At 42.5% G+C, this 24,283-nt stretch overlaps 1 long non-coding RNA gene across 1 annotated transcript in view; it reads right to left on the minus strand.

Annotated features, from left to right (window-relative positions):
- LOC122794404 overlaps nt 1-24,283 on the minus strand; it is a 606,617-nt gene that overhangs the window by 101,880 nt on the left and 480,454 nt on the right. Inside the window, exon 2 of the long non-coding RNA XR_006363638.1 lies at nt 13,134-13,196. This is a non-coding gene — a long non-coding RNA (uncharacterized LOC122794404). The remainder of the gene's footprint in view (nt 1-13,133; nt 13,197-24,283) is intronic.

The following is a 24,283-nucleotide window of genomic DNA, read 5'->3' on the forward strand; positions in this document are numbered from 1 at the left end:
TGCATCTGTTGTCATAGTTTGTCTGGCTGTGGGTAAGGTGAAAGGCTGACCCTTGGTGAGATGACACGCCTGTGCCCACCATAGAAACTCCTGCTGAAGGCAGGGACTGAGTGGAATCATTGTTTCCAAGCTGTGGCTGTGCTGAGTCCATACACTTTTCAGGTACCATTGTAATTTCTTCATATGCAGTTTTGCAAATGGTATTAGTAGAATGCAAGATGCCATGAATCTCAAGGCCTGCAGAATTTTTCTTGCAGGGAGTTGGGTCTTTGTTGCCATTATTCTGAAATATTGAAACAGTTGTCGTTGTTTGTCTGTCGTGAGATAAGCCATCTGGGCCGTTGTATTCAAGCTGGAACCCAGGAATGTTATGTTTTGTGAGGGCACTAGTTTGGATTTCTTTTCGTTTACTGTGTACCCTACGCAACTTAGAAGGTGTTTGACAAATGCCAGATGCTGTAAAAGAATGTCCTTGCTTTCTGCTTGAATAAGACAGTCGTCCAGGTATGGGTATATTTGAATTCCTCTTTGTCTGCAGTATGCAATTACTGGTGCCAGCCATTTTGTGAAGACCCTGGGTGCAGTAGATAAGCCAAAGGGCAGTGCAGAGAATTGATAATGCGTTGAACCTGCAATGAAGCGGAGGTATCTTCTGCAATTTTGTCCGACAGGGACATGCAGGTATGCCTCCTTGAGGTCCAAAGTGACTAGCCAAGCATTCTTGCCCAGCATGGGAAGAAGCTGCTGTAGTGTTAGCATCTTGAATTTTGGTACTTGCAGATAGGTGTTCAGAATTGAAAGATCCAGAATGGTTCTCCATGATTTGTCCTTTCTTGGAACTAGGAAGAGTCTTGAGTAAAATCCTTGTCCCTGCTCCTGTGTAGGTACCTGTTGAATGGCTCTCATGTTCATGAGAGCTGTACTTTGTTTTTGTGCCTCTGCCCATTGATTTGGTGGCAGGTTTGGCATTCCTTTGATCCTTGGTAAGGTATGAAAGTGGAATCTGTATCCTTGAGAGACTATGTTTAGAACCCATTTGTCCTTTGTGATGATGTGCCAGTTGTCTGCAAAAAATGCTAGTTTTCCTCCCAAGGGTGTTGCCAGGAGAGATTTGCTTGGTAGTTTGAGGATAGAGTCATTGTGTCTGCCTTCTGCTAGCTTGGGGCCTGTCTTCTCCTCCTTTCTGGGTAGCAGAACCCCATTGGTGAGGTTTGTAAGGGCCATGTGATTGACCTCTGCCCCTTGGGCGTCTGTATCTGCCCCTCTGTGATCTGTCTGAAGCTGGAAAGGACCAATTTTTTGTTGGCCAATTTCTGCTGAAGCGAGGGTGTTGTACCTGCAAGAAATCCTTGACCGTTTGCATAGATTTAGCCTTATCCTCCATTTTCTTTAAAAAGTACAGTTTTGTACCTACCATAAATGTAGATGTTCGAGTGCTAATACAGCTGCAGTCATAATAGATGGGTTCTCCTGCCGTCAGGCGGGTCCTCGGTCGGCCGAATTCCAAAGTCTAGGTCCGGCATCGGTTGTCGTCACTTCTTCCCTGACGTCAGTGCGACAGGGGTATAAAGGAACCAGCCGACGCCATTTTCTTCAGTTTTTCTTGCCCCAGATGTCAGGTGCCCCCAGAAGGAAGGCAATACATAAATTTGTGTAATAATGCAGTGCAATATAATCAAAATACAGTAGTTGCAAGCAAATACATCATAAATGAATACCCCAATCAGGTTGTATGAGGATGTGTTAGCCTATAGGCCCGTCCCAAGAGGGGAAGGAGGGAGGGAGGGAAACCTGGGCTGCAGCTGTATTAGCACTCTAACATCTACATTTATGGTAGGTACAAAACTGTACTATGTTCATCGTGCATACAGCTGCAGTCATAACAGATGGGTAGAATCCCAAAGCAAAGAAAGGGTTGGTAGGCACTAGGTGGAACTAGGAGGAGCCAAAATGCCCTGCAAGACTGCAGTGGCAATGCCTGCTCTAGATTTGGAGTATAATGGTAGGTTGCAGTGCTTGGAGAAGGTATGCACAGAACTCCAAGTGGCTGCTTCCAAAATATCCTTGGTAAGAACTCCTCTGAGGAAGGCTGCAGAGGTAGCTGTGGCCCTGGTGGAATAAGTTCTAATGCCTGTAGGTACAGATTTGCCATGAAAGGAAAAGCAAAAGCGTATGCAGTGGGCTATCCATTTTGAGATTGTCTGTTTGGAAATTGGTTTTCCTTGAGCTCCTACTGCATAGGCCACAAAGAGCTGATCTGATTTTCTGAAAGGCTTTGTTCTGTCCAAATAATAACGCAGCTGTCTGTGGATGTCCAAGGAATGTAGTAATCTCTCCCCTTTGTTTTGAGGATTAGGATAAAAAGTAGGTAAATGTATGGCCTGATTTAAAGCTACCCTGGATACCACTTTAGACATAAAGGACGGGTTGCTTCGTAAGGAAACTCTGTCCTGATGGAAGATGATAAAAGGCTGGACAGCCATAAGAGCCTGTAGTTCTGAAACTCTACGAGCTGAGGTGATAGCCAGAAGGAAAGCTGTTTTCCAGGACAAATATTGCAAATCTGATGAGGCAGCTGGCTCAAAGGGAGGCAAGGTCAGTTTTTCCAGAATGAAATTAAGATCCCAAGCAGGTATTGGTTGTTTCCTTGGAGGTCTTAAATTCTTAGCCCCTCTGAGGAACTGTCTTAAGAGAGGGTAAGAGAATAAAGGTGGATCAGTGTTGTATTCTGCAGAAATGGCTGAGGCATGGATTTTGATGGAGGAGAATGAAAGTCCACTGCTTAGCAGTTCAGCCAAATATTGTAGTATTTGAGGCAAATTCAGTTTTCCAGGATCCTGGCTCTTTCTCATTCCAGACACAAAAACGTTTCCATTTTGCGGAGGAAGCTTTTCTAGTTGATGGCCTTCTGGCCTCCAAAATGACATCCTGCACCTCCTTGGAGAGTAGGGCCTGTTGTGATGCTAAGGAATCTTCCATGCGGCTAAATTGAGTGTTTTTAGCTGGCTGTGAAGAGTTTTGAAGCTGTGCTGAGTCGGAAGAAGAGGCATTAGAGGCAGGGTCCATGGTGGGGAATGCGTCAGGCTCCTCAGGAGTGGGTACTAGTGTTGCCTTGGCCAGTCCGGAGCAATGAGAATCATCTCTGGTCTGTCTGCTCTGGTTTTCAATAGAACTTTGGGCGGAAGAGGTGGGAAGGCAAACTGTCATTGATGTCCAACTGAAAGAGAGAGCGTCCACTCTCCAGGCCTTTGGATGGAAGATCCTTGAGCAGAATTTTGTCAATTGATTATTTTTGTGGGAGGCAAAGAGATCTAGGTCTGGCCTTCCCCATTCTTGTATTATTTCTGTAAAAACTTCTGGATGCAATTTCCATTCGTGTGGATCTGTCATATTCCTGCTTAGGTTGTCTGCCAGCTTTTTTTCCTTGCCTGGCAAGTACTGTGCTTGTAGTTCCATTTGTAAGTCCATGGCCCTGTTCCAAAGTGACATGGCCAGTCTGCATAGGGGGTAAGAATGTGTTCCTCCCTGTTTGTTTATGTACCACATAACTGTGGTGTTGTCCGTTCTTATCAATAGTTGACCTGGTTGTAGAAAGTCCTTGAAAGCTATAATAGCATTTATTACTGCTAGCATTTCTTTTTGATTGATGTGAAAGTGCTTTTCTTTTTGGGACCATTTGCCCTGAATGCACCGATCTGTCATGTGCGCCCCCCAGGTGTAGTCCGAGGCGTCTGTTGTGATGACTTGATTTGCTTGAGGCTTGCTGAATGGAAGACCTGTGTTTGTTTGACATGCTTGAGCCCACCACAGAAATTCCTTTTGCAGACATGGAATTAGTGGTATTATTGTTTCCAAACTGTGGCTGTGTTGAGACCATAAGTTTTTCAGGTACCATTGTAGTTTCCTCATATGCAGCTTTGCACATGGGATTAGTAAGATGCAAAATGCCATGAATCCCAGAGCCTGCAGGATTTTCCTTGCAGTCAGCCTAGTGCAATTTGCTAGTGTTTTGAAGTATTGAATTAGTTGCCCCTGCTTCTCTGGCGTGAGGTAGGCCATCTGGGTGTTTGTGTCCAAATTGGCACCCAGGAAAATTATCTTCCGAGAGGGTATTAGCCTTGATTTCTTTTTGTTGACTGTGTATCCCAGAGAGTTCAACAACATTATTACATAAGCCAGATGTTTCAGAAGAATGTGCTTGCTGTCTGCTTGGATCAGGCAGTCGTCCAAATAGGGGTATATTTGTATCCCTTGAAGTCTGCAGTAGGCAATTACTGATGCCAGGCATTTCGTGAATACTCTGGGCGCAGTAGATAAGCTAAAGGGCAATGCAGATAATTGATAATGGGTTGAACCTGCAAGAAATCTGAGGTACCTTCTGCAATTTTATCTGATTGGGACATGCAGGTATGCCTCCTTGAGGTCCAATGTTACCAGCCAAGACTCCTTGCCCAGCATGGGAAGAAGTTGCTGTAGAGTGAGCATCTTGAATTTTGGTACGAGCAGAAATGTGTTTAGGAAGGATAGGTCCAAAATAGGTCTCCAATCTTTTCCCTTCCTTGGCACCAGAAATAGCCTGGAATAAAAACCTTGACCTTGTTCGTGCGTAGGTACCTCTTGAATAGCTTTCATGTTTATGAAATCTGTAATTTGCCTTTGTGCCTCTGCCCTTTGATTGTGTGGCAGGTTTGGCATGCCTCTCATTTTTGGGAGGGTGTGAAAATGGAATTTGTAGCCTCTGTTTATAATGTCCAGGATCCATTTGTCCTTTGTGACAATATGCCAATTTTTTGAAAATAATGCCAGCTTTCCTCCTAAGGGGGATGCCATTTGAGACTTGGTTGGCATGCAAAGGGGAAAGTCATTGGGTTTGCTTTCTGAAAGATTGCGAGTTATCCTCACCACCTCTGAGTAGGAGCTTGCCATTGTCTGCCTCTAAACGATCCTTGGGCTTGTCCTCTGCCCCTCGGGTGCCTGTATCTGCCTCTTTGGGGTCTGTCTGTGGCAGGAAAGGACCAGTTTTTGGAAGGCCAATTTCTACTAAAACGTGGGGGTTGTACCTGTAGAAATTCTTTCACAGTTTGCAATGATTTAGCCTTTTCCTCCATTTTCCTTAACACCTCCTCAGCATTAGCACCAAATAGTACATCCTTTTGAAGAGGGGCGTCTAGTAATTTAGCTTTGACATGATCAGGCAAGGCTTGTTCCTTGAGCCAGGCATGCCTACATATGACTGATCCTGTAACAGCAGCTCTACATGAGGCCTCTAGAGCATCAAAACCACATTGTAAGGTATGCTTACCCACTTGTTCTGCACTATGCATCAAATCCTGCAACTCCTTCACGTCTGGTTGTTCAGGCTGTGACATTTTACTTTTCAATTGTGATAACAAAAACTGTTGGTATTTTAGCATATGAAACTGACAGTTTAAGGCCCTCATGGATAAGGTAGCCGAGGTATATACCTTTTTTCCCCACCTTTCTAAGGATCTGGAGTCCCTCTCGGAAGGTAATGGATTTTTAGCAATGGAGGCCTTAACTCCCTTGGGGCCCTGTGAGATGGTTTCTGGGTCAGCAGCATGGCTTTTGTATAGAAATTGGTGTGAGTCAGGAACCCTGTAGTACCGGTCAGGCTTAACTGGAGCTGGAGGTAGAGAGTCCGGTTTACGGCAAGCCTCCGAGTAAACATCATCTAGGATGTCGAAGACAGGAGGTATAGCCAGAGGCCTGTGCTGAGGTAGCAAGAGAAATTCCCTGAGCCTTTTCTTGGGATCAGAATAATCTTGGCCTTCCCAGTGGAAGTGTTCCCTTAAGGTATGCAAAGTTTCCCCAAATGAGTAATCCTCTGGGGGGGAGACAGAAGGGATGGACTCCTCCGCATCAGAGTCTTCAAAAGGGGAGTAAGAATGTTCCTGATCATCACAGTGCTCTGAAATAATGGAGCCCTGATCAGAGGAGGGGGAATCTTCCTCCACTCTGGGCCTTTTGTCCGGTGGGGGCTGAGAACCTCTAATAAAAGAGTAATTAAATCCTCAGCCATTTTAAGCATCTGTTTCTTAGGCATGGGGCCTGGAGATGGGCCCTGTGTAGCTGGTCTCAGAGTGCATGGTTGCTTTAGACTTTGTGAAAGCCTTGATGGAGAAAGAAGAGGAAGGTCTGAAGACACCTTGAGTGGAGGTGGACCTGTCCACATTCTGAGTAACAACGCCAAGAGTGGCTTCGGTATCTGTAGTCGGGGTGTGGGCCGATAAGCCTGCGACCTCGGTGTCTCCGATAAGCCTGCGACCTCGGGCACAGGAGACACCATCAAAGAAGTGTCGTCGGTAGTCAGGGGCTGCGTAGGCGCCTCGCTGAGAACCGGACCACGTGTAGTCGGCTTTGGCGTGGTGTTGGTAGAGGCCGCGGACCTCGTGTGTCGGTCCTTGTCTTTGCGTTTTTTTAGACAAAACCGGAGTCGGAGTATCCGACGACATAGTATAGTTAAATGTTTTCCCAAAATAATGCTGGGCGAACTCCGCCCGACGGTTAATAGTGCATTTGTTGAATGTAGCACAAAAGCGACAGACCGAGACGTCGTGGTCTGGGCCTAAACAAGGAATACAGAGGGAATGGAAATCCTTATGCGGTATTTGCTTCCCACAAGAAATACAATTATTAACTTTGTCTGACATCGGTCTGAGGCAAGAAAAGTTTCCCCAAGGGGGTACTTGGCTTTTAAGAAGACTTCGGTTTCCAAATTTTCGTAATCTCAGGAGCTGGCCGACCGGCACTTGCGAACTGCTTCTGCTTCGGGCACCGCGCGGCAATAAAAACTGAAGAAAATGGCGTTGGCTGGTTCCTTTATACCCCTGTCGCACTGACGTCAGGGAAGAAGCGACGACAACCGACACGGACCTAGACTTTGGAATTCGGCCGACCGAGGACCCGCCTGACGGCAGGAGAACCCATCTGTTATGACTGCAGCTGTATGCACGATGAACATCCTCTTCTGCTTTGACACAAAATAATACATCTTGTTGTAAAGGTGCATCTAATAATTTTGCTTTAACATGGTCAAGGAGAGTTTGCTCTTTTAACCAAGCATGTCTACGAATGACTGAGCCAGTAACAGCTGCTCTACAGGAAGCTTCCAGTGAATCAAATCCGCATTGTAAAGTATGCTTGCCCACCTGTTCAGATCCTGCATTTCCTTGAACTCAGGCTGTTCTGAGTGTGTGCTCATTTTTTGTTTTAACTGAGACATCAGGAATTGTTGATATTTCAACAAGTGAAACTAGCAATTTAATGCTCTCATAGCCAGAGTTGCAGAGGTGTATATTTTCTTTCCCCATCTATCTAGGGCTCTGGAATCTTTCAGAGGGCACAGGATTTTTAGCCATAGAAGCCTTTGCTCCCTTAGGACCCTGGGATATGGTTTCTGGGTCAGCTACAGGGCTTTTATACAGGAATTTGTGTGCTGGGGTAATAGAAGGAACTCACGGAGCCTTTTCTTAAAATCTTAGTAATCCTGGCCTTCCCAGTGGAAATGTTCCCTCATGTTATGTAATGTTTCCCCAAAGGAGTAGTCTTCAGGGGGAGATGCTGAGGGAATAGAGCATCAGAATCCTCATAAGGTGGAAAAGTGTAATCCTGTTCCTCAGAAGAATCTGAGGAGAGAGAAACCTGGTCAGAGGATGCATAATCCTCCTCTTGTCTTGGTCTTTTTATCAGGAGGGGGATGGGAACCCCTGATAACGGGTAATTAAGTCTTCAGCCATTTTAAGCATCTGTTTCTTAGGCATGGGGCCTTGACCTGTAGACTGATGAACAGTTTTCTTAGGTTTTAAAGGAGTTTTAAGCTTAGCATAAGATTTAATGGTGAGTGTAGTCGGTATGAAGACACCTTCTGCAACCGAAGGTGTTTCCTTAGCACCGGTGTCTAAGTCTGCTCCGGTGTCGGTAGATGGCTGCGCCAGCCTAGTAGACTCCGTTTGGGAGTCGGGAGCTGTCTGGGATTCCAGCTCTGTGGTCATCAGGGGCTGCGTAGGCGCCTCACTGAAAACCGGAGAACCAGCGACAGGCCCAGCTGAGGCCTCGGGTCTGGCTTATTCCTAGGCTGCCTGTCCTTATCCTTGCATTTTTTATGAATTGCAGTAGTCAGCTGCTCCAACCTGAGGACATAATTGAATTTCCTACCAAAGTAATGCCGTGCGAAGTCAAAACGACGTTTGATGGTGCGTTTATTAAACTTAGCGCAAAACCGACAACCTGTGACATCGTGGTCTGGGCCTAGGCAAGGAATATAATACGAATGGAAGTCCTTATGAGGTATGTGCTTCCCACAAGAAATGCAATTGTTAACTTTTTCTGACATCGGACTGAGGCAAGAAAATGTTCCCCAACGGGGTACTTTGCTTTATTGAAGACTTCGGACTGAAATTCAAATTGAAAATCTCAGGTGTCGGCCGACTGGCACTTGCAAACTGCTTCTGCTTCGGGCACCGCGCGGCAAGAAAGACTGAAGAAAATGGCGTTGGATGCCTCATATACCCCTGACGCACTGACGTCAGGGAAGAAGCGACAGCAACAGACGCCGGACCAAGACTTTGGAATTCGGGCCGACTGCGGGACCGCCTGACGGCAGGATAACCCAAGTGTGGTGACTGCAGCAGGGTAACATGATGAACATCCCTGTAATATCTGTCTGGCTTGCTAGGATCCGGAGCCAAGGAATTTGGAGTCATGCTTGACTCCAAAAACACATCATCAACAATGTCTAATACAGGAGGTATGGCTAAAGGCCTATGCTGAGGGAGAAGGAAATCCCTAAGCCTCTTTTTTGATTCCGAGAAATCTTGACTCTCCCAATGAAAATGTTCCCTCAAAGTATGCAAGATTTCTCCAAAGGAATAATCTTCAGGAAGAGATGCAGATGGGATGGATTCCTCTGCATCTGAATCCTCATAGGGTGGTATAGAAAATTCCTGATCAGAAGAGGAATCAGAAGAAATAGAAACCTGATTTGAAGATTCATTATCAGTGTCTTGCCTAGGCCTCTTATCTGGGGGAGGGGGGTTTGGGAACCCCTGATCAAGGTAATTAGGTCTTCAGCCATTTTGATCATCTGCTTTTTGGGCAGAGAGGCCTGAGCATGTGGCTCATGCGTCATTTTTTAGCCTTAGAAGTTGCTTTTGTCTTTGTTTTTGAAGCGGGCGTCGGTTTTATATAGAAATGTTGAGGCCTGAACACACCCTCAGAACCCGGTGCCTGCTCAGCGACTCCGGACCCATCCGAGGGAGAGACATCCACGGGTACAATACTTTGAGAATTTTGCGGCGTGCCAGACTCCACATGAGTCTCGGTAGAGGCCTGCAACTCGAAAGTAGCGGGTATCAAGGGCTGCAAAAGTGCCTCACTGAGTACCGGCGAACCGGCGACTGGCTTAGGAGAAGCTTCGTCGTCGGTTTTGGACCTTGACTTTCTGTCTCTGTCCTTTTCTTTGCGTTTTTTGTGAATTCTGGTAGTCGGATTGCTATCTGACAACATTTCAGGGTAGTTAAATCTGTTTCCAAAATATTTTGGATCAAAGTTATACAGACGCTTAATAGTGTGTTGGTTAAATCTAGCATAAAACCGACAGCAAGGCACGTTATGATCTGTGCCTAGGTAAGGAATACAGTGCAAATGAAAATCCTTATGAGGTATTTGCTTCACACAAGTAATGCAATTATTAACTTTTACTGACATCGGTATGGAGCAAGAAAAAGTTTCCCCAATGGGGTACTTAGCTTTAATTGAAGACTTCGGTTCTGAAACTCGAATTCAAAAATTTCAGGAGTCGGACAACCGACACTTGCGAACTGCTTCTGCTTTGGGCACCGCACGGCAAGAAAGACTAAAGAAAATGGTGTCGGCTGCCTGTTTTACACCCCTGACGACCTGACCTCGTGGAAGATGAGACAGCAACCGACGCAGGTCCCAAGACTTTGATATTCAGTCCGACTGAGTGCAACCTGCCAGCAGATTATCCAAATGTAATGACTGCAACAGTGAAACACGAAGAACAGAGTCTTGCATGATACATAGTTGAGTTCTGCAGTCAAAGCCAGCTCATAAGGCAACGTTAGACTTTCCAGTACAACGCCAGAGACCCAAGAACAGAACCCTTGACTGGTGCCTGTAGAAAAAAAAAGATACTATAAACATCTTAAATACTTTAAATGAGGCTAGTGATAATGAGTTGGCACCCTGGTTTAAGTTGGAAACAGGAAATAATGTGCACCTTATGTGCACCTTAAATGAACAGGTGAGACAAGAATAAAATAAATTGTGAGAAACACTCAGATGGAACTAGAGCCAAGTAAGGATTTATGCCATGGTCCAGACAGATTAAAAAAAACCTTTTATTTTTATATAGGGTTCAGTCCTAGGTCCTCTCCTGTTTGGTATCTACTTCTCTGTAGTATAGGCGAACACAGAAGGTCTTTGGCTAACAAAGTTCACAGATGACTGCGAACTAGGAGCCATAATCAAAACTCCTAACGATGTGGATATCTTACAAAAGGGCCTCACTGAGACAGATGCCTGGTGTCAAAGCCATGGCCTCAAGCTCAATGCCAAAATGTGCACTGTCATCCCTTTTGGTAAAAACTCTGTATCCATGAACTACCACATAGGCGGTAGTCTACTTAACACCAAACGTGTGATAAGAGACCTTGGGACACAGGTGGACTGTAGTCTCTCCTTTGATAATCACATCACCACAGTAGTCTGGAAATCCTGCGTGGCACATCATCACAAAAGGTTTCTCATCCAGGAAAAAAGATGTCATTGTTCCCCTCTACTCATCACTCATTAGACCCATTATAGAGTACAACGCCCCTTTTGGTATGTACCTCACAAGACATCTAAAACAACTGGAAAGGCCACAGAAATACCTCACAAAGAGGATTACCGGCCTCGAACAGATGCCCTACGCAGACAATCTCAAAAAACTCCAGCTTTACTCTGTTGCATATCGCCTACTCAGAGGTGATCTCTGCCTAACATACAAAGCTATGTCAAACCCAGAGCTGTTGGACATGCTTCACGTAAAGAAATCCCAATCCCACCGAGCTACACACTCTAGGGACCTAAACCTTGTCACCACAATAAACAGAACATGCTGGAGGGATAGATTCCTGTCCCAGAGACTTCCCATACTCTGGAACAAACTACCTATCTATACCAAACAAAGCTCCTCATTAGCACTCAAGAAAAATCTTGATGACTGGACGGGAGATAGGAAATTCACCCCGGGGATCAATTCGACAGGGGCACAGGAAAATAATTTTCTTGGGTGGCAAAAGCCAGGGTACTGTTTGGCTACACTTATATAGGCCCTAGGGCCAATAGCCTAGTACCTACCTATGAACCTATATAGCTTTTAGATATTTGATCTCAGAGCACAGACTACAACTTGGACTACCCTCTAAGGGTAAGATGGGCTCCTAGTCATCAACAGAAGTAGAAAAAGCATGTAGTCCAACACTGGGAATTAAGGTTCACATAAAGCTTGCTGGAAGGGAACTATTGAGGTCACCTATCTGGCTTTAGACAGACAAGCATTTGTACAGAAAAACTGTTTTTCTGGGACTAAAATAATTATGAGGATGACTGTGGCATTGAGCATTTTGGCCTTGGCCAGAAATCTGAAAATAAGGGGAAATTGGAAAGAAGACCCAAAGGCCACCTTTGGATGTGTGCATCTCTGAGATGCTCTCCTGAATTAGAAGTAACAGACCAGAAGTCTTTGTATTTGGAAATGCTTGGAGGTATAAAGAAGACTCCCCCACCCCCTTGCACCAGTATCAGAAGAACTACGACTTTGGTACTTATCAACCTTCCTCAGCAGAAACCAAAAGATGGCAAACTTCAGCCCTGCTAGGAAGGAAATGGGTAGTATGTCTGACAGGAAAGACGACATCATGTATTATACACTCACATGATCACTGCCCCACAGCTGATGGTGTCAGAGTTAGGCATGGTATTGCTTGCCCTACGTATGGACAGTGGAGAAGTTAACCTGGTAGGGAGAGAAAAAAATACCATTGTCTGGTGGTCATCTCTAGCAGGGGGGAGTCTGTGAAAAGAACAAAAATCTTAAAAAGCAAGTGTAATGAAAACATGGAAGTGGGGATTTTGATCTCCAAGTCCATAAGTTTTGACAAGAATTTCAAGCTGGATGTGATATGTTGATATGTTTCTGTGATGCAGAATGCTGCACTTATCAGCTTTATTAATACAATACTTAACACAGGCAGAAAACAAACTTTATGCATTCATTTCTTCAAAGGAAAAAAAAATAATTTATTCTCAAGGAAAAAATATATCCTCTTCACCCCACCATCTACTATGCAAAAGTTGTATACTAAAGGTTTGCGCTTGATCGGCTTTTCATTGCACAGACAGCCACTGTGATCAACTTGTCTCAAGTCGAGCAGGGCTGAACAAATGAGAGTTGTTCTTCGGCACTGCAAAGGTTTAAACAAAGGGTGAAAATGGAATTTATCACATCATTTCTTTCTTTACAGCAATGTAGTTTACAGGGCCAAAAGATATCAAATTAGTTAAAATAGAAATGCGCTTAACATTGCAATATAATGGGTAAGGTCCTGACAGCATAGTTACAGAACAGCTTACACTGTAGATCTGAAGCTTTAAATCAATCAGTGATTCAGAAATGTGCCTCTGTATGGAAGGAAGAAACAAGTCAGCTTCCTGAGTGAGCACTTAGTTTGCATCAGATATGCCTCTCCTCTTTCTTAACATGTAGCTTAATTTTCATCTTTCAAGGTATTCACTTACAGTAAAGAAAAAAAAGGCAATGGATAACACAAGTAATTACATATTTAAAAGTATAAACCAATTAAGGACTGTGGTGAAATGCTTCCTTTGTTCACATTTAAATGTCTACTTTAAGTGCAATACTGTACTGAGCGGACAGCAGCTGTCTGCAGTTGTACCAGACTGCAAAAAATAAACTATTTTTTGTCTATAGAAATTCTTAACTACAGGAAGCAGTATTTTTGCTCACCAATGCATTTAAATATACCCTAATAAAAAATGAAATATGGCAGCACATGAAAACAGGAATATACACAGAATCTGCTTACCATTCATGGATGTAGGAAAGTGTGACATCCTGGTCCTCAGCGTGCATGCTAGCTTTCAGCCATCTGCAACATAAAAACATTTCCCCATTAATAATGCAACAAGGGCAAAGCATGGCTCAGCACACCCGCTGTGCAAAGTGAGCATCAGTCGCCTTCAACTTACACTTCGAACTAAACAATACAGAGTTTCAGATGCATGCTGATCACAATGCATTTACACACAGAACATAATGTGTGCAAGGAAAACTTTATCAGGACCCCCAGTACAGACTACCTACCTCACTATAGCAAGTTCTCACAGTTTGCCTGAATTACAGACTTTAACCAGGAAAAATAAGTATGCCCCCAATTCACACAGGGCTACTCTAATTATTCAACCAAAACATGAAATTCAGACCTGCAAGCAGCAACTGGACAGCAAAATAAATTTGGGGGGGGGGCACTAAAAAGGCTACACTTCAATTCAGGAAATGCACAGACACAATAAGGTTTTAAGAAGAAAAAAAACTTTCACAGCAAATGGTCCATTAAATGAATGTGACTTTATGGTTCTAAATTTCAAATAATTTATCCTATGGCTGTATTTCATCAAGACTTGGTAGATTGGCTGAGTTGCTGGAAGGTAGCAACTATAAAAAACAAGATAATAGGCTACACATGCATTAAAATACCAATTAATTTTAGAAAAAAATAGCTGAGCCTCTGGTGCAGACAGATGAATTCCTGACTGTGACTTAGGCATCCTGGGATCAATTAATGAACAACCTGGCACTGGAGAAACTAGCTAGGGAGGTTGAGAGCAAGAGGCGACCCCCCCCACTGGCCAACCCACATGGGCTAGCATGAGGCAACTTATCCATCAAACATGATACCGGCACCCAACAGAAGCTAAGTGCTCCTGCATATTCGACCAAAGACCTTGATATCTATACTTGCTTGTCATCAGGCTCTGATTTAGCTGCAATTCAGTATCAGTGGACATGCAGGAACTCAAATGGCATGGCACTGTGAGCACTCTACTCATCAGGACAGCTACACAGACTAACAGTTGGCAACCAAAGGGAAAAGCTGCACAGACTAGGCGTAGGCATCAAAAGAAAAACAGCTGCACAGATTGAGGGTAGGCACCTAAAGAAAAAAAAAAGCTACACTGACTGAGGATAGGCATCCAAACGAATGAGAGACGCAGACTAAGGTTAGGTATCTAAAGGAAAAAGATGTGCAGACTAAGGGAAGGCATCCAAAGGAAACTGCTACACATACAAAGGGTAAAGCATCTAAAGAAAAAAGCTACACAGGTTGAGGTCAACCAAAGGCAAACAAGAAAAATACATCCTCTGTGTTAACTCACGGTATGAGGAACTTGACCACGGACAAAAGTACTAAGAAGAAAATTGAGAGAAATATAAAGAATACAGTAAAATATGACTAGCATTCCAGAAGACTGTGCTGCCATGCCCAACTACAGATCTCCAACATCTGATTCTAACAGAATAACTTTCTACATTATTAACTGTATTACTGATGCCTGCACTTTCAGTTTTATGGATCGTACTACAGTATGCTGTACACCAGACAGAAATCTCGTATCTAGATATCTTTTGTGTCCAGTGAGATTTCTGTCACTTCAAATTATGGCTACACTTTTCTGAATGTTGGGTAAGTTGTGCAGCCTATCCTGTTTTCCTGTTTGAAAAGATTTTTCCTAACATTACAGTGAAAAGGTTGTAGGACTACTTGCAGACAACGTTGTCTGCATGAGACAGTTTTTCTGTATGGGTTCACCTATTGAGCACTGCAGTTGTTCATTCGTGGATTTACAAGATGCTTGCTGGGCAGACTTTAATACGATTATGACGAAGTGATGAAGTACATATCCCTACCCACCTTGATATATACCCTTACATCACAAAGCTGATTACATCCTACCTTGCGTTGGGTAGGCTAACCATTTTTTTCTAGATCATGAGGTCACTACTGAGGACTGTGACATTTCCAGCTTCTTTAGAAAAGGCCTTTACTATCTTAGTCCTTAATTAGTCCATGCTGGTACATAATCAAATGGAGAACTACTATCCTGTTTCATGCCTTCAATTTACTGGGACGGTCACTAAGATGATGATATATACATACACATTTCTAACATCTCATGGCCTCTTAGGCTACAACCAGAACAAGAGTCTGAGGCACAGCACTGACAATGGTCTCTCTCAAGTGGTCAGTGATTTCCAGATACCACTGAATCAAAGGCTTTGAGTCTGGTCCCCCTTGTTTACCTGGTGGCCTCAGATACTCTGAACCATGGAATCCTTGTAGAAGATCTTAAATATTGTGGTTTTACTAGCATTGCTCTCAAATGGTTTGCCTCTCATCTCTTAGGCCACTTCCAGACTGCAGAATCAAGTATAAATTCCTCTGGACATTTTCTTATGGAATCTGAGGAGCCCCAGGTCTCTATTTTGACTCCCATCCTGCTCATTATGTATATGCTACTGCTGGAAAAAATTTATCCTGGAGAGAAATATTTCTCATCAAGTACATGTCAATGATATTCAGCTATACTGCTCCTTCTCTCAAAAGTCTACACCTGATTTTATTGCCCTAAAGGACTGCTTGGGCCTGATTCTGCCTTTGTTGGTGTGCAATCATCTTAAGCTCAATTCAGCAAAAACTGAGACCATGCTCATTCATGGCACTGTTCACATGTCACAGCTTCTACTGCATTCTCCTGGATGATTTGTAGGTAAAAACAAGCTGGAATTTGTAACTTTTAGTTGCTTGAGAACAACCTGAAACTCAAGGAACGAGTCTCAGTCAAGGCATACGCATGCCATTTTATCAGGCAACTGCACCACACTCTGCCATTGGCTCAACTGCTGATCTAGTACATGTGAAATGGCTGCAGAAGTTTGCAGCCAAGTCACTACAGCATCTGGAACTAGCTAAGTTACACACACCACTTACTCTTAGCCAAAAGGCAGAGGAATGTCCAATCTTGTGGCAGATGTACGGGCTGACAAATCTGGCTAATTTTGATTAAATTGTGATTTTCAAGAGTTCTGTTGTGCTTAATGAGGCTGGATGTCTATTCTGCTCTCTCAGTGGACCATGATTAATAAAAGCTAAGCTAAGTAATTTTAAGTGAGAGATGGAAACTGTAGTTTGTAAAGGTCTTGGCATTCATGTAAAGGCAGAAAAAATAGAACCCCCACACAAAAATGTTACTGTAGAGGAAGAAAAGTGATGTGTAGAAATAAGAACCAACAGGAATATCAGCCATCACACCAGTATTCTGTGTAAAAGAAACTGACTGGCTGAATATCAAAGTAAAACTCAGTAATCTGTTAAAAGAAAAATATGGCAAATGGCATATTTCTGGTCTGTTGAAAGTTTAAATAAAAAAAATATAAATGCCTAAAGTGGATGAAACTAAGTTTCTGCATGTTCAACAGGTCGCCATAATGCCGATTAAATATTAGGTAGTTAAAATGTGAAAGAAAATGGAGGAACTGGGACTGCAAGCATAACATGTGGCTCAGCAATTGACTGCAAGAGCAGATTAGCCTCATAGAGAAACATTTAAGACTGACTGAATGTTGAAAGAAGAGGGACTGGACTTACTGTCTGCAAACTAAAACAGCGCATCAGACACTTTACAAAATTTATCACTTGAAGTTGAGAAAGTGGTGCACTGATTCTGACTGTATCACAAGGGTCCTATATGGGTTATTCTGGTGCTATTTCCTAGTACATACGAGACGTTGTGGAAATTATGGTAATCAGGAAGAAAAGTTGTTGTAGAAAGTTAAATGATGCAATTGGATCATTCATTATGATGAAGCAATTTTTCAGCAGACACAACAGCTTATGGATAAAATGAAGGAATGTAAGAGATGTAACCTTAAATCCAGTACTAATTAAGACATTTTCAATGGCAGGAGTGCTGACTTTACCTTATGCTGAGAAAAACAATGATTAAGTTAAAGATCACAAGCAAAAGTGTGAAAAGGAGTACCGCATTCTGTTTCCACCTATCACACATCTACATAGGTGACAAATAGTACTTTTTTTAGTTCTACTACATGCTAAAAGATTTACTTCTTCTGAGATGATGTTAATCCTGAGAACATCTTCTGGTAATTTTCCACATCTTTGTAGCATGCATCAGTGAACTGCATGCTCTTGGATGATTATGATGACTTGTGCAGGCCTGGAAATTTTCCTTTTTAAGCAGCACTGCATCAGTACCAAAAGTGTTAGAATTTGGTGTCTTCAAAAAACATTTTCAAACCAATGAGTTGGCAGTATAAGCAAGAATATTTTTACAAAACAGCACCTCTCTGGTGCATTCTACATGGGAATACAGCACAACCATTCAGTGGACAAGCTCATTTCATACCAAGTTTGGCTGCCTTTGTTGTTGGTTGACTTCTGCTTGGAGTGCTTTTAAGTTATCTCATTGGTCTGGCAACTGCATAATTTTAAATAAAAATGAAGGAGTCACTGTACAGTACCCAAGTTTCATTTGTTGTAAGAAAAGACATAACCATCTGTGTACACCAAGCGACGGACATTACTATTTATGAAAGCAAAGAGAACCCAGGCAAACACTGTAAAACAAGTGGCTCTAACACCATTGTTGCTGGCTGGATTTCCCCAGTCAGCTAAGCACCAAAGGACACAAAGTAACTATATTTGCAAACCTTGGAGGACCACAGGTCACTACGTAGAAGGTTGAACAAGCAAAAAAATATATCATATTTGTAGCTCAGAAAGCATGCTGCCTGTGCTTTTTTAAAATTAAATGACTGAAATTTTTGGCATGAACAAACAGTTAAGAACCGTTAATGTTTGCACCCCTACTTGGCTTACTTGTGCCTCTCCATTATTCTTTCCCACTAAAGGTCTCACACAGATGATTCCAAACAAAATACCAATATACTACAATACATCAGTTAAGTAATCTTGTACAAAGAAGAGTGTAGATGTCAGGAAAGCAAAACAGGGGTGCATAAGGGGATGTTCCATTTTAAACTGGGACCAAGATTTATTGTGTTGAACATTAGATTCTATTTGTACCACATTTATTTTCCAGTTTGAGAGTTAACACAGCCCCTATGCCGTGAAAATGTATTTCAGGAAAGCATGAAAAATACCATAAACAGGCTCAAACACTAGAAACTCATTTCCAACAGTTATCTACAATTATTTCAATCATTTTTTTTCACAACTGAATGTGTAATGATGAAGGGTTAAATACGGAGAAGTTGCTACTGCAATGTTTCCTGTACATTCACTAAATTGGTAATATTCTATATAGTGTGAGCCAAATACTTGCTCAGAAGGAGTGAAATGGAAAATGTACACCATAAGATGTGGTGCTGACATTTGATACAATTCTTATGTCAAGAAAAGATTAATCTGTTATATTACTATGGTATGATATGAATGTTTTCCGTAAAGTTTGTGTTTAAGTTTTGGAAGGCTTAACTTCTAACAGAAAATTATCAGGGTTTTCTTTGAGAGCTTACAAATGGTTAAAGCACTGATAAAATGTTAGTCATGCACTTACTGAAGAGATGAAGTAATGTCATTGAACTCCTTTTAGCACCAGTCTAATTTAACACGGTGTGAAGGAGAAAATCAACATGACTGGACTGTGGAACCCATTTAATAATGAGATCATGAATATCATGTATGAAATTACTAGCACAGAAATAGATGCACATTATGACATCTGCATTACAAAGAAGAAAAATCACAAACCAGTATCTCCAAGTGTGCAGTACCCTTTACCTCCATCATAACTAATCCATCTGAATAACTCACTAATCCTAAACTGTGATTCAGCATACCACACCACTTCTGGTCTAAACTATGCACAATCTAGTCCCCTCTTTTATCTTACTGGTGTCTATTAACTTTCCTAACCAAGCTACTACTGATACATTCCCAACCACTTCTACTCCACCTACTTTAATTCTATTCCCCATTTTCTATTCCACTTATTTAACAATACATATATTTGGTTTGTTAGGTCTTCTACTTGCATACTGTCAGACTTGCATCACTGCTGTTTTTATACTGTACGTTGTTTTGGTACATTATGATGTAAACAGGGATGAGCCTGTAATTGATCATTATTTGATCAGTGTTCTACCTTAAACACATTTCAGTAAAAATAAATACATAAAATGGAAATTTGGAGGTAATTACACACTGAACTGTGTCCTTTCAGAGAGGAGTAAAAGCATCGGTCAAGAAGGTCATAAGACTAAAGACAACAGACTACGGTGACCTTGATAAGAGAACAAGGAGTATAATGAATGAGTGAGGATGATGGAAGCATATACAGCAGAAGAGATAAATGAAGGTGGGTGGATTAAAAGTGTCCTAATTTTGCTTTGACTGCCTAAATCAGGAAGAAAAGAAGAGGCAGAAACAGATTAATTTCTTGCTGATGGCCCTTTATACACTTGGTCTAAAACAGAAAATATACAAGACTTGATTAGTCTTTTGGGTTTTCTGAAAGCAGAATGGGTGAAACATATGACGACAGCAGTCGTTGATAGAGTTACTGGCAAACTGAATTTACTGAACAGTGGAAGATGAATAGACTAAAGCATATGATAGCTACACTCAGTATGTTAGAGTAAAACGACTTAAAAGGTTTTGTGAAAATGTAACAATTTGAGGAACTGAAGTGACAAGACAGTGTTTGCAGCATTACAACATCTAAAGGGCAATATTTTGGATATGACTGAGTTTATGCAGCTACAGTGATTACAGTATGTTAGACAGAAGTACCTGCTCGAAGTAAGTGCCCTAATATAATGCATTTGATGGTAAGAGAACAGCAACATTAAAATACATCAGAGAATGTTAAAACATATAACTGGCAATGAATGAGTGTGCCACAGAACAGAAAGGGATTACTGAAGGCACTATAAATAAAGTGGTTCATTCTTGCCATTTTTGCCAACATGTATCAATTTATTTGGCAGTAAAGAGACAGGGAAAGCAACATGGCACAAGATAAATTTATGGATATTAATACATGAGCCTATGCTGCATTAATGTTAGGAAAGGCACTAAAAGGAAGGGGAAAATGTAGCTCTGCTAAGCTATTAATACATAATGATGTGCATTTTAACAGCACCAAAGCAAAAAGAAGGGAGTACACCAAACTGAAATGTGACCGTTTTCAAAAGAGCCATACAACTGAAGTGAAAGAAAGTAACTGTATTAGATGTAAGCTTTAAGTGACAATGTTATATATGTTTATAAACTGTAGCGTTTCAAAAACAATAAAGTTCTTAACACCCTGTATCCTACTTATTTAACCGAGCTGCTGAGACTATTATTTCCCAGCTATGCACTTTAGGTCATCACAGTCTGCTGGCAGTGCCACAGTTATCTGACGAGACACATAGTAATTTTTTTACTTAATTTACTCCAGTCATGTGGAACCAGCTCTCCCTGATCTGAATACCTTTAAGGGATCTATAAAATGCCTATTTGCTTTTTAATACAGTCCATCTGAGCCCCTAGTACAGGTAGTATGGATATCTCATCTGCTTTTAGACTTATTAATTTTAGTATGACATGATGTTATTTTTAAGATTTCCTGCAGTTTTCTAAGTTTGGATTTAGTATTATGTTCATACTTTTGTTTTGTGTGAAATGTCTTGGATTCATACATTCAAAAGATTTAAATACCATTTAAATAAATGCCACCCTCAGATTGCACACAAGAAAAAAATAAAAATCATCCACCTTTTCAAAGATTATTCTATACAAGTTATCTAAAACTAAAATAAGAAAATGGAAAAAAAAATCAATAGTCTTTGCACTGGTAATACTGCATTAGTCATGAAAAGTCAGTTGATTAGCCTTTCTCAGTACTCAGAGTGCATAAAACTTTACTTACAATCACAAACACAACAGTGATTGCATAAATTCTCATAGAAAAGCTTAAGCAAATCACATTAAATAATGGAAGAAAAGTCGATTAGCATTTGTTATGATATCTAGCTTTTTGTGATGTAAATTCAATAATGACTTCCTGAGCACATAATACATTTTATTCTCATGTTACAGTGAGGATATTCACCAGATTTAAAAAGCTAATTTCTCTGACTAGCATGCACTGCCTATATTAAGAAAGTAAATAAGTTTACCTCTATATGTAATGAAACTTAACAAGCCTGGTAACAATATACAAGCAGGCAACAGCTCCAGTAGCTTACAGTTGTCTAAGTTGCACTTTAAATGAACAGCCAACATTCAAATTCTAACTACTGCACTAGCCCATAGCTACTTGGATTATATCCTGCCAAGGAAATAACAGTTGGTCATTCTTCAAAAAGTCTTTGGCTCCCTCCCTCATATGGACCCAGACTGCTGTGTCTTGTGATTCAGAGAGACAGAAAACATAAACCTAGGTACGAACTGCTTCAGGACTTTCACAGCCTCCAAAAAGAAGAGAGCATACTTGCCCTGAAACAGAGAAGAGTTAGGAACACAATTTTAATGTAAAAAAGTAGCTATATACAGAAAAAGAGGGATATAGGGAGGATTTAGCTATTGCAGAAGTCAGGAACTTGAACACCTATTCTTATGTTACGTACAGTCTGGGGAATTACCACATATGTATGGAAAACCAAATAAGGTTTCTCCACCACGACAGCTTGCAACTCAGAGCAATAAGTAAAATGGCAACTAGCACAAATGTACTGTAAAATAAATAAAAAGAAATAAAATAAATTCTAGCTTTCTCTGTGTGAAAACAAACTCAGCAGAGAAGGCCAGTGGACTTTTGTGTTTCTGGGTATATATCAGTAACTGGCTAGTAAATGCACTGCCATATTGGACTAAAAAGCTACTGTAGGAAGAAAAGATGGATTAGTACGCAAGGATACCCTGTCCTTATGAAAGATCAAATATGGGGGCTTGGCTGGCAATGCTTGAAGCTCTGAAAACCTCCTGGCAGATGTAATAGCAACCAAGAAAGCCATCATCCAGGACAAAAACTGCAAATCCACCAAGGCTGCAGGCTCAAAGGGGGAGAATACCACAGCTTGCAGAATTAATGTAAGATACCATGGTGACGTAGAGTCCTTGTCTGGTGGCTGAAGCAGAAAGGTGCCTTTTAAGAAGGCTTTGCAAAGCTTAGAAGATTCTAAGGACGCCATGTTATCACCTACATGGAAGTTTAAAATCGCTGCTACTTGGACCTTGACAGTAGAAGAACTGGCACCTTGCTGAAAAATGCCTGCCAAGAATTCTAAAAACTGCAGAAACCGGGGCAGTGAAAGGATCTAGGGCACACTGCAAAGCCCAGATCAAAAAACGTCTCCATTTGCTGGTGTACACCTTTCTTGTGGAAAACTTATGAGCCGCAACCAGAATCCTTTTGACTGGTGAAGATAACCCAGGAGTCCTGACTATCATGGGAACTGGAGCAGCCAAGTAGTGAGCTTCAGACTGACCAAGTCTGGATGGGGAAACCCTGAAGGATGAGAAATGAGATCCGGAACCGGATCCCACATCCATGGTGGAGTCGCCAGATGAGACCAGAAAGGGGGAACCAGACTTGGCAAGGCCAGAACGGGGCAATGAGGATGACTAAGCTCCCCAGCCTGCAAGCTTTCTGAAGAAATTTTGGTATCAAGGGAAGCGGAGGATAAGCATACAGAAAACCAGAGAGGCAAGCATGAATCAGAGCATCTCTGAGGGCTTCCCTCAGTGGGGGATTCAGAGCTAAAAACTCACTGCACTTCACGTTGGAAGGAGAGGTGAAGAGATCGCAGCAAGCCTGACCCCATTTGAGAAAGATCTGTTTCGCTACTGAAGGATTCAGAGACCACTCGTAAGGCATCACAACAAACCTACTAAACCTGTCCGCTAGAATGCAAGACTCTCCAGAATGTGCGTTGCCACCAGAAAATGGCCGGTGGAGATCGCCCACTCTCACGGCTTTGCAACATAGGGAATAAGACCTGGTTCCCCCTGTTTATGTACCAGACCACAGACATATTGTTCATCTGGATAGCAATCGTCCCTGGGGGAAAATGGGCATGGAGAGCCTACAACCCTAGAATAACTGCCCTCATCTCCAGGATGTTGATATGCAATCTGGTCTCGTAGGTGTCCATGTGCCTTGGAGTGTCCTTCCCGAGCAGTGCTCCACCCTCGCAGAGGCGTCCGTAGTCACTATGGCAGAAGGGGAGGCCGGAAGAAAGGGACAACCCTGGACAAGATTCGGAGAATGAATCCACCACAGAAGAGAGTCCCTGCACACCTGAGAGACTTGAATGGTGCGAGAGAACCGAAGATCTAACATGGACGCCTCTGGATATAATTTGCAACACCCAATGATCTTCCGTGATGGACTCCCAGGCCATTGATTGTAGCAAGAGGCAATCCCCCCCCCCCCGACTGCCTCCAGAGACAAGCAGCCGGGCAACCATTCAGGGTTGCTGCATGGGTCTCTCCAAGAAAGGTTCTCGATACCCTAGGTTTCTTGGACCCACTCTGCATTTAGGGCAGCGTCTATCAAACCCCCTCTGCTCCTGGGGGGGGGGGCAAGTCCTGAGTGTTCTGAGAACAGCTCTAAGACTTCCGGAACCACATCTTCTTGGCCCCTCGCTGATTCCTAAAGAAGGTTCGTTGAGGGTCCGAAAAGCAGATCCCGATTGCAGAGTCTTCCTGTCCTCCTCATTCTGAACTAAGATATCATATATAGACTTCCCAAAGAGGCTGGAACCATCGTACGGGGTATTCATAAAAGATTCCTTAAAAGGCTCCAAAAAGGCAAAGCCAGGCATGATGCCTGATGTCAATGGCTGTACCGGCACCTCTAGAGGTGCCCTCGGTTGCATGGGAGACACATAGAGGTGTTAGCAATAGATGTCAGGGTGGCCATTTGAGAGAACACTTGTCCTCCATCGACATGGACCTGGGGAAGACTCTGTGATCTTTTTGACCAGATCTCGCTGCAGCCTAATTACGTGTGCCAAGTAATTCAGCATGAACACAGAAAACATTGCTGAAGCATACACCCAATTCCAAAAACTGTCCATCGTCCTGGACTCTTGGTAAGGTGGATGAACCGTACAGCTCTCTTGAGCGAGCTCCTTCTTAGTGGC

Source organism: Protopterus annectens, chromosome 2.part1 (genome assembly GCF_019279795.1).
Source record: "Protopterus annectens isolate FY-2018-M chromosome 2.part1, PAN1.0, whole genome shotgun sequence".
NCBI lineage: Eukaryota > Metazoa > Chordata > Ceratodontiformes > Protopteridae > Protopterus > Protopterus annectens.